Genomic DNA, 12,013 nt, shown 5'->3' on the forward strand with positions numbered 1-12,013 from the left:
CATACAAAACATTTTTCAAAATAAGCTCCAAACCACTTGGTAGCTTCAAAACAAAGTCTCCTTGAGCTTTAACTTGCACCCTTGCTCCATTTCCCATGAAGAGACTTGTTGTCCCCGCTTCTTGATCACTTCTTTTGAACCCCTGCAAAGAATTGCAAATATGAGTTCCACATCCTGTGTCTAATACCCATGTATTAGAAGAAGTAATATTAAGCTCAATGTATACCATATATACATTACCTGAGGTTTGCCCTGCATCCCTCTTTTCCTTCAACTCCTTAAGGTAGACCGGGCAATTTCGTTTCCAGTGACCCATTTCACCGCAACCGAAGCATGGATCTTCCTTGGGGTTAGCTTTACCGGCAACCTTTTGCTTCTTGTTATTATTGGTTGGGTTAACCATCTTTCCCTTTCCCTTGACCTTGCCTTGGTAGGCGGGTCCTTTCCTCTTAGCCGCCTTCGGCTTAGAAGTGTTATGGTTTTTGGACCCGCCTTCATTGATCATAAACATGGGTAAAGCCCTTTTACCCATGCTCGCTTCGGCCGTCTTAAGCATGGCATGTAATTCGCCAATGCTCTTATCCCATCCATTCATGTTGTAATTCATTACAAATGTGTCAAACCTCTTTGACAAGGAATTAAGGATAAGGTCCGTGGCTAATTCATTAGACACGTTGCAGTTTAGACGGTTCGCTCGATCAATTAGGCTTTTCATCTTAAGGACATAAGATGAAACGGATTAGGAGTCGTCCATCCGACATGCATGAAGCGCTCGGACCATTTCAAAGCGCTCGACACGAGCTTGTTGAAGGAACATCTCCTTCAACTGTGTGATCATGTCATATACACTATGATGCTCGAAATCCTTTTGGAGTTCGGGTATCATAGTCCCAAGCATGAGGCAAGAAACTTGCAACGAATCGGTGCAATATTTCTCCCAATAAGCCATGCCTTCCGTATCATCCTCGTCCGGTTGATCGGGAATGGGGTCTTCCAACACATACGCCCTGTCCTCTAGTTTGAGGACAATTCTTAGATTGCGGAACCAATCCATGAAGTTCGTATGGTTGAGTTTTTCCTTTTCGAGGATTGACCTCAACGATAGGTTGTTAAATTTTATTGGTACGTTCGGAATGTTGTTGTTATTGGCGGCCATCTACAAAATTTAACAAAGTTGTTTAAGTATCAATTTTAATTTAACGATCAATACCCTTTAAATCCAATTGATATTTATTAAATTTTAGAATCCAACGGTAAACCAAATTTCGGTTAGGTGACCTTTATCCCGTCATTTGATTTAGCTAGGTAGTCATTGTATGACAATTGCAATCCTTTTGCAACTTCTAAGTTATGGGATCATGCAATCCTTTTGCATGGCATATTTATCCCATCAACGCCTATTTGATCCTCATGCTTCGGTGACCCTAAGTTCATGATTCCCAAATCAAGTCGTCCTACTTGTGTAAACGTGTAAATTTAACATACAAGTGGTTAGGTGACCTTTATCCCACAAGTGTGCGAAATTCACCTTAATCATATTAGTTTGTTCATAACGGTTAGGTGACCTTTATCCCATTATAAGTTCCCTAATATTTTTAAGTGTTGCACAAAAGGATGGCGTTTAACTTGTTTGCCTTGTTTAAAAGGGATTTTAAGTTTTCATTATTTCTAGTTTGAGAAAACTTTTATGCCATACACCAACATGCATTTAGTGTATGGTTCATTTGAAATCCATTTTCATGTCTATAAACCATTTTATATATATGATCCTAATCATGTTTTTAATAACCGTTTATTAATGTCCTTTTAGCCATTTTTAATTTAACCAATTAAATTGTCGTTTTGCTTGTTGTTAACTTGTGTGATTAACTTGTAGCATACAAACATACAATCTACAATCATACAATAAACAACCAGGCATGCAAAACAAATATGTTCACAATCAAGCCATTTTGGTAGACATTTGTTTAGCCGAAAACAAATGCCACCGGATAAGGGGTTATAACACAAAGTAGGAGATTTTAAATCTCCCACTTAATCTTGCATCCAAATGCTTCTTCTTGTGTTCTTCAAGTCTTCATCATCTTCATCTTTTTACAAAATATATCGTAATACATTTTGTCTAAAAAAGTGAAATTACAACCTAATCTATTTTACATACCAAATATAAAATAAATTACATAACCAAAATAATATTATTACATACCAAATGAATAAATATTAAATCAACCAAACATGCAACCAAACACAAGGTCAAGGCTTAGATTGGGAACATCATCAACATAAGTGATAGGCAATACATAATTACAAGTGATTGGAAACACAGAATCACAAGTAATCTGCAACAAAGAATCACAAGTGATTGGCAATACAGAATCACAAATGATTGCCAATACAGAATCACAAGTGATTGGCAGTACAGAATCACAAGTGATTGGCAGTACAGAATCACAAGTGATTGGCAATACAGAATCACAAGTGATTGGCAATACTGAATGCAGAATCACAAGTGATTTTGGCCAAAATGACAAACCACCCAAAATCGAAAATTTTACATTCTACTTCATGCATGTTCATAGAATGCAAAATTATAGTGGGTTTAATAACCATCTCGAAGCATATTTCAACAACTTCAGCTCTAGATACCATTGTTGGGATTTAACAAGTTCATAATACTTAAAACCTTTTAAGAATCATTCAAAGCAGAAGCGTGTAATTACCAATTAAACTTGTTAATCTTTAAACCAATTTAAAGCTAAATCCCAATAGGATCAAGTTGTGAAATCATGCTTACAAATTAACAAGAAAGGAAGTGATTTATACCTCCTCTAAACCAAGTTTGAGGGCTGCTCAAAAGTGCAGAAAGTTGATGAAGATGATGGTGAAAATGGCCTCCAAGTTGAAGCTTCAAGTGTGTTAAACTCCAAGCCTTTGATGCTCCAACACCACCCTTGATTGTGACTGGACTCTAGAACCTTTACCACCTTGTTAAAGTAGTTTGAAACCCACTTCTATCTGCTGGAAATTTCGGCCAGCAGCAACAATGAAAGATGATGATGAATGCTAGCTTCTAATGGTGAAACCTCAAGGGATTATACCCCAAGCTTGTTACCAACAACCTAGCCTTTGGTTAGGATTTTAAATGCACTTAAATATCACTTGCAAAACAAACTTGATAACCCTTTTTTTCTCCTCTAAAATTCACGGCACAGCAGCCCCAATTTTCAGCAGAAATGAATCAGTTTTTTCTCTATAGAATGTTGTGTTGTGCACTAGTATTAAGTCCCACAATCCTTGGTCTTTTGCCCATGCTTATGTGAACTTGTGCATCTCAAAAGTAGCAATATTCTAGCATGGATTGTTCCCTTGGTTTGACTCTCAAAATCTGCACTTTGAGTGGGTTTATATAAAATTGGGACAATTTTATAAACTTGCAATATATATAAACCTTGTCACAAAATACACCATGGATTTGTTACTTACATATTTTATAAACCAATTTATAAAATACAACACAACATAATTATTTAAACCTATAAATAATTAAATATAAATTATCCAAATAATTTATTTCAAGTGATAATATTTTAGAAAACCAATTTTCTAAAGTTCAAGTGTCGCGTATTTATTTAACGAGCCAATCGTCAAGACTAAATACGTTTAAGGTGTCGGTAAGCTTGTTATTGGGTATGACCCGACTTGGATCATAACATATTAGCCACATTAATTTAATATGTCTCTCGGGCATATGAAATACCTTCACCAACAACTGGTATCGGAGCTTCAGTCTTGATAATTAATATCTTGGATCTGCATTCTCTTATGGCTGCATATTCAAATACAGCTTAACTTGAAAATGTCTCATCCAATAGACCACTCAAATTTGATGAAGATGAGTATGAAACTTGAAAGGAAAGATTCATGCTTCACCTTGAGTCTATTGACCCACTCATGCCTGGTATTGCCACAGATGGTCCATTTGTTCCCACTGAGACTATTGGTAGTGCTCCAGCTACAGCTGACACTCCTGATGTTCCTGGCAGAGAGGTTATTCTCACTCCTTCTAGATGGGATGATGAGGATAAATGTCGTGTTAGACTTGACCCTAAAATCAGAACCCTGTTAGCTATAACTTTGCCTAACCCACTGTTCAAACTGATTAGGGGAAAAGCAAATGCCAAGCTTATGTTGGACTATCTAGATGTCACCTATGAGGGTATGGGAGAAGTAAGGCAGAACAGAATGATTACTTTGAAAAGAGAATATGAAATGTTCTTTGCCTACAAGAATGAAACCCTTAAGCAAACCTTTATTAGGTTTAACTCCTTGATTACAGACCTGATCACTTTGAATGTCACATATACTGGATGTGAACAAGTAAACAAATTCATTGATTCACTTCCTACTAAATGGAAATCTGTTACTGACCCTTTAAGAACCACTCAGACCTTAAAGAACTTTAACATGTCTTCTCTCTACAGTTCACTATGGAACCATGAGAAAGCAGAGGCTAAATTTGAACTTAACTTGAAAGAAAACTTTAGGTTTGCCCCCACCACTTCAAAATCTTCTAAGACAGATGATACTACTCTTATTGTTTCTGCTAAAAAGAAAGCTCAAAAGGCTTTACTGGTTCAAAAGTTGTTGGCAGAAGAAGAGACATCTGAGAGTGATGTGGATAGTGGTACTGGGTCTGAAGAAAGTAGTGATGATGAAAGTGATGTAAAAGGGTTTGCTGAAGGTATGGCTTTGCTGGCTAGGGAGTTCAAAAGGTTCAATCGTAATAGAACCAGAAGTCATACAAAGGGAGTAAGAAACCGAATCCTAAAGATAGATCTATTGGGCCTAACAAACCCTATCCGGGTTACGGATACTTTAGTACTTCGATTTTATCATGTCCGATGAGAGTCCCGGAATGATGGGGATATTCTAGATGCATTCTGTTAATGTCGATTACCAGGTGTTCACCATATGAATGATTTTTATCTCTATGCAGTTTGTGCAAAATGCCTGATATGAGATGGACGTTTATGAAAAATGAAATCTTGTGGTCTATTGATATAAATTGATAAATATATAGGTTAAACCTATAACTCACCAACATTTTTGTTGACGTTTAAAGCATGTTTATTCTCAGGTGATTATTAAGAGCTTCCGCTGTTGCTTGCTAAATTAAGGACAAGAATTGGAGTCAGCATGCTTGTAAAATATGGTTTAAAAACTGTATTTGTAGATTTAAATCAATGTGTAATATTATTGTAAACCATTATGTAATGGTCGTGTGTAAAACGTTGTATTTTAGTGTAACACCCCATTTTTCTCCGTGCATGATATATAGGTGTATTGTGTAGGTACGACTAGAGTTTGAAGGATTTGAGACGTGTTCGGGTGTTAAAGTCTTGTACGTGGGAGAAGGGCTCAGGTCGAGCTTTGGGTCGCGGCGCAACAAACGAGGCCGCGGCGCGGCATTCTACTGAAACAAAGATCAGAAGTTAGGTTTAAAATGATCTCAGAATTAGTCAAATGTCGCGGCGCGGCATACTGCACGAACTGGCACCAGATTCTTGTAATTTTAAATGAAGTTCAAGGGTAATTTGGTCTTTTCACATTTGAGCCAGATTTGAGGATTTAACCTCATCCATTCATTTCATTTCTCATTTTAATTTCCCTTTTCTTTTCATTTTTCCTCTCAAACTCTAACACCCATTTGATTTCAAAAGGATTTTTGAAAAGGAAGGATCGGGAGTTGACCTTTGGCGTAGTTGACAAGTGTTTTCTCCTCGTTCTTAGCTACACGGTGATACTAGTGGTAAGCTCTAACTTTGAAATTCGTTTTTGTGTTCTTCATTCAAGTTTAGGGCTTTTGATTGTATGATTCATAGATAGAACCCATTTAGTTGTTAATTGGAGATTAACACCAATATTCGGGTTTATTGTTGTTATTGGCGGGTTTTGGGTTTGGTGTGCAAGTTTATGCTTGTAAGACTTGCAAATGGGTGTAGTCACTAGTATTTAGTGATTATTGAGGTGTTGGAAGAAGTTAGGGTTCTTTTGGTTGACTAATTTTGACTAGAGTCAAAATTAGGGTTTTGGTGATGATTATGACCCGATTGTGAATTAATGAGGTTTATGAACTTAAAATGGATTAAGTTGAAGTATAAACCCGAGTTAAACATGTTTTGGTGTCAAAACTTGTAAATGGTGAGATTTTGACCTTATGGGTCAAAATTAGGGTTTATGGGCGATTTTGAGAACGATAGGCGTTTAAGACCTATGATTGGGTTTAATTGGCATTTTAGGACCATTGTCACTCGTGTTAGTGATTATTGGTTAGTTTGGGCGCGGTTTGTACTTGGAAGTGCATTTGGGTCGAAATTGCACTAAGTGTCGAATTGGGTTGGTTTGTAGATCTAATCTAAGTGTGTTGTTGAATTTGTGATAATGGATTAGGTACTTTCCATTGACGAGTTGCGAATTTCTTGGAAGCATTTCTTCAAGGCGACAAGGTGAGTGTTAATATCCTATGTACATGTGTATGTGTCGGATGGGTGCAGGTCGGGTGAAGTGGTTCTCGGTTATAGAGCTCACTTCACATATAGGTGGTTTTTATGGACTTGTGTACAGGTCCAATTGGCACGGTTGTGCGTTTTGGTTGATTACCTTTGGCGAGGTGCACACTATGTGTGTACGTTATCACACTTGGTTGTGATGTGAATAACCCCGATGTGCTGGATTTTATAATCCCGTGACCGTGGGTTTTGATATTGGAGAAGTGAGTCTCGTGTAGTTCGGACTCATGATGACGCGTGTAGTTCGGTCATCTTATTGAGGTAGTAATCTCGTGTGGTTTCGGATTACTAAGGCTCGTGTAGTTCGGCCAACCTCGATGTTGTGAAGATAGTAATCTCGTGTGGGTTCGGATTACTAAGGCTCGTGTAGCTCGGCCAATCTTCATTGTGGCATTTGGTATTCGGTAATGGGTTAAGGGGTTAACCTTATTCGTTTTATATTGTTATATATATTAATGTAATGTTATGTTGTAGCTAACCCTCCGGGTGTAGCTTATTGGCGTTGTTCACATCGTCGTTGGTGAACTTATACTTTGTTGATATCTTTAGCTTGTTGCTTAGAGATCGTACGGTATGCTTAGTGTAGTTGCCTTATACATGGATGCTTCGGTCTGCTGTATTTGATATTTGTGTGGCGTGTCCATTTTATACATATATATGTATGTAGTATATTATCATTCGATAAGCGTTAGCTTACCCACTCGTTGTTGATATTTTTATAGGTTCGTATGCTTGGCGGCTCGGGTAAGCTTGGGGATTATAGATCTTGGCTAGGTTGCTAAGAAGATCTTGCTTTTGTATTCAATTAGGATTTGGGTAGCGTAGTCCCAAATCACCATGCTCGGTTTTGGTTGGAAACTAAACTATTCGGGTCGTGTATGTCCGTTGGGACAATTAATCAATGTATTAAATGTTTTAAGGTTTATTAAACCTTCTATTGTATTAAAGATGTTTATGGAAACACAATTGGGACCTAAAGTATTATTTAACGCGTATTAAAAGGAAAAATTTTTATGGGCCGGTTTTAATACGGGTTGGGTTTCGAGAAGAAAAATTTTTATGGGCCGGTATTTATACGGCCGCCGTTGCGGAGCAAATGAGTGCGTTTCGAGAAGAAATGGATAGGAAGTATTCCGAATTTCGGGGTGGTAGTGAAATGGAGCGTTGTCTTAAGAGCTTCATGAGGACTAAACCCCCGATGTATGACGGGAAATCGGATCCTTTGGTAAGCACAACTTGGATCTCGGATGTCGAAGGGTATTTTTGTACTATTGAATGCCCTCCTGAGAAGAGGACGAGGCTCGCTACGAGCTTGTTGCGGGGTAGAGCAAAGGATTGGTTGGATGGTAATATTGATCTTGTCGGTGGTGAACCGTTTATGGCGTTATCATGGGACGGGTTTAAGAAGGAATTCTTCGAGGAGTTCCGGACTTTAGCCGATTTATCGGAAATGCGTAATGAGTTGCGAAATTTGCAACAGGGTTCTATGGATTTGAATACTCTCAAGACGACCTTTATGACGAAGGCTCGTTTTTTCCCGGAGTATTTGGGGAATGATAATTTGTTGATGCAAGATTTCTATCGAACCTTGAATGATGACTTGAAGAATAAGATTAGTCGGGGTCACGCGAAATCGTTTGCGGAATTATTCGCCGTGGCTAGAGGTTTCGAGTCATATACGCGATCAAAGATTGGTGAACCTTCAAGTGAGAGAAGGGTTGTTTCGTGTGGTGCTCCGAGTAAGAGGACTAAGGGTCCGAGTGTGAGCACGGGTGGTACGCGGACGGGTATACCGGATTCTAGTGCATCTAGATGTTACAATTGTGGCATGAGGGGTCACAAGTCTTGGAAATGTTCGGTACCAAAGGGTGATGGTATGGTGTGTTTCAATTGCCAAAAAAAAGGACATCGTAAGTCAGAATGTCCCAAGTTAGCGGGGACGGGTGCGGCAAGGAGACGTTAAGGTACGTTTCGTTTTAATAAATATGTCCTTTGATTATTTATTATGTGCCGTTTGAGTTGGAGTATGATTGAAGGCCTTGTGTTGTGCATATTGTTGTTATGGGTGACGTTCCTAATGGAAGTACCATATGGTGACATTTGATTGTCCGGCGAAGGGCGTAAGACTTGGTGCAACCAAGCATTCCTTAGTATCTGGGAAATGTTTCTACCAAGCCATGGAAATGGGTTTTGGTGTTTGGTTGTTAAGAGCGCGCTCGCTTGTATGTTGGAGTTGATGAACCATGAGGTTCGACGGGTGGGATGAAACCCTTGAAATCGAGTGTTATGGATCTCAATGTACGTTGGTAAAGGAGTCTACGTGACGCGACATTAGGTGCCTCTTTTATACCTACTAGCGTGGTGTTCGACTCCGATTGTGTTGTGGTTACATTGTACTTAGGGTACCGGAGTGAAACCCTTAGGTACATGAGTGACTAGGTGGAATTTGATAAACTAGAGCAATTGGATGATTGCGAGGGTGTGGTTTGTGTAATCGTGATACACTTTTTGTTCGAAGTGTTTAAGGATTGATTGAAATCCTTCGTGTGTTCAAGGCTGGAGCAAGATATGGTGATGGGTCGTGTGAGCCCAATCGTTTGTAAAGTCTACCTTTGGTAGCATTGTACGGGTGTACGAGTTGTGGATATGGAATGTAGTTCCAAGTGGGAGAGTTGCACTCCCGCACGAGGAAGTTTTAGTGTGAGATTTCGGATGATGCTTTTGGTAGATCCGGAAAATGTTGTCGAGGCCTGGTTTTGGTCGATTTGTGGTAGACTACAATTTCAGATAAATTGTACTTATGGTTTGGATTTGAATTATCACCGAGGTGGTAATGTGGTAAATCTCGTTGAGAGATAATGGACGTGTTTGGTGAGCAAGGTGAAATCCTTCGGTTAAGGGAGGTGTGTGTCGGATTCTCTTCTAGAGAATTATTGTTTTGTGCCTATGTTTGATATAGGTAGTTCTTGCTCGAGTGTGTGAATGGTTAGTGGTATCCATTAGGATTCACTATGGCGTAGCAGAGCGCGATGTTACGCTACTCGTCGTTCGAGGCCAAAAGGGCGTTGATTGATGAAGCATGACTTTCGGAGTCCGCTGACTTCATCATGGTATTGGTGATTGATGAATCATGACCTTTAGGGTCCGTTGACTTCATCATGGGAGTATGCGATTGGTGGAGCATGACCTTCGGGGTCCGCTGACTTCATCATGAGCGAGGTGATATATCGGTGAAGCATGACCGTTGACGGGGTCCGCTGACTTCATCCGGTGTTGAGATTGGTGAAGCATGATCTTCGGGTCCGCTGACTTCATCATGGTAGTGGATCGCGTGTGGTTTCGGATTCATGATGATGCGTGTGGTTTCGGTCATCTTATTGTGGAAGTGAGTCGCGTGTAGTTCGGATTCACAAATGACTCATGTGGTTTCGGTCATTGTATTGGAGAAGTGAGTCTCGTGTAGTTCGGACTCATGATGACTCGTGTAGTTCGGTCATTCCTCCGGGATAGTGACTCTCGTGTAGTTCGGATTCACTAAGGCACGTGTAGTTCGGCCAATCCCGATTGTTGTTGTGGTGAAGGTAGTGAGTCGCGTGTAGTTCGGATTCACTAAGGCGCGTGTGTTTTCGGCCAGCCTTCGTGTTATGTGATCTGTCAGTTGTTTTATACACCGATGGTGGGGTCGTAAGGACCATGTTGTGGGAACTATCGGTTGTTTTATACGCCGATGGTGGGGTCGTGAGGACCATGTTGTATGATTAATGATGCGATAGCCGTGCTTCGCTCACATGTTGCTACGGGTGTGACGATGGTCGATTTTGTACACCTTGGGATTAACGTTACCATAGTCGTTTTGGGCGTTATCGTTCTTAACCGTTTGTTATGATGTTACGGTAGTTGAGTATTGGTCATATTGCGCACTACAAGGGATGTTTAGTGATTGGTGTTATCCGTCAGGATTCGTTTGGTTCGGTCTTCATCGTTTCGGATTGTTGACCTTAGGTTGAGACTTGGTTGCTTATAGCGTTGTACTCGGTAAGGGTACGCTAAGGGGTTGATATCTCGGTACGAGATTGGTTGAGTTTTCTCGATGTTAGGGAATGAGCATGGTTTTAGTGCTCGGATTGTGGAATTTGATAAATCGCGGGTGACGATTTAGCTGTTAAGGGTAACTCTTTGAGAAGAATTGTCTAAGGGATCGTTGTAGACTTCGGTTGTTGCATGTATGGTGCGTCTCGGGATGCAATCAAGTGTGTAATTTGTCATTGGATTAACCATCGGGTTAGCGAATTTGTGGTAGAAGTCGGTTTGAAATGCATGTTCGACGACCATTGAGTGTGGGTCCATTTGGGTTCGTGACTAGGATCACGAGGACGTGATTGAATCTAAGTGGGGGAGAGTTGTAACACCCCGTTTTTCTCCGTACATGATATATATGAAATGTCCCGTTCTTATTGATTAAAAACGTTCCATATTAATTGATTTCGTTGCGAGGTTTTGACCTCTATATGAGACGTTTTTCAAAGACTGCATTCATTTTAAAACAAACCATAACCTTTATTTCATCAATAAAGGTTTAAAAAGCTTTACGTAGATTATCAAATAATGATAATCTAAAATATCCTGTTTACACACGACCATTACATAATGGTTTATAATACAAATATGTTACAACAAAATAAGTTTCTTGAATGCAGTTTTTACACAATATCATACAAGCATGGACTCCAAATCTCGTCCTTATTTAAGTATGCGACAGCGGAAGCTCTTAATAATCACCTGAGAATAAACATGCTTAAAACGTCAACAAAAATGTTGGTGAGTTATAGGTTTAACCTATATATATCAAATCATAATAATAGACCACAAGATTTCATATTTCAATACACATCCCATACATAGAGATAAAAATCATTCATATGGTGAACACCTGGTAACCGACATTAACAAGATGCATATATAATAATATCCCCATCATTCCGGGACACCCTTCGGATATGATATAAATTTCGAAGTACTAAAGCATCCGGTACTTTGGATGGGGATTGTTGGGCCCGATAGATCTATCTTTAGGATTCGCGTCAATTAGGGTGTCTGTTCCCTAATTCTTAGATTACCAGACTTAATAAAAAGGGGCATATTCGATTTCGATAATTCAACCATAGAATGTAGTTTCACGTACTTGTGTCTATTTTGTAAATCATTTATAAAACCTGCATGTATTCTCATCCCAAAAATATTAGATTTTAAAAGTGGGACTATAACTCACCTTCACAGATTTTTACTTCGTCGGGAAGTAAGACTTGGCCACTGGTTGATTCACGAACCTATAACAATATATACATATATATCAAAGTATGTTCAAAATATATTTACAACACTTTTAATATATTTTGATGTTTTAAGTTTATTAAGTCAGCTGTTCTCGTTAGTAACCTACAACT

This window comes from Rutidosis leptorrhynchoides, chromosome 3 (assembly GCF_046630445.1).
Source record: "Rutidosis leptorrhynchoides isolate AG116_Rl617_1_P2 chromosome 3, CSIRO_AGI_Rlap_v1, whole genome shotgun sequence".
NCBI lineage: Eukaryota > Viridiplantae > Streptophyta > Magnoliopsida > Asterales > Asteraceae > Rutidosis > Rutidosis leptorrhynchoides.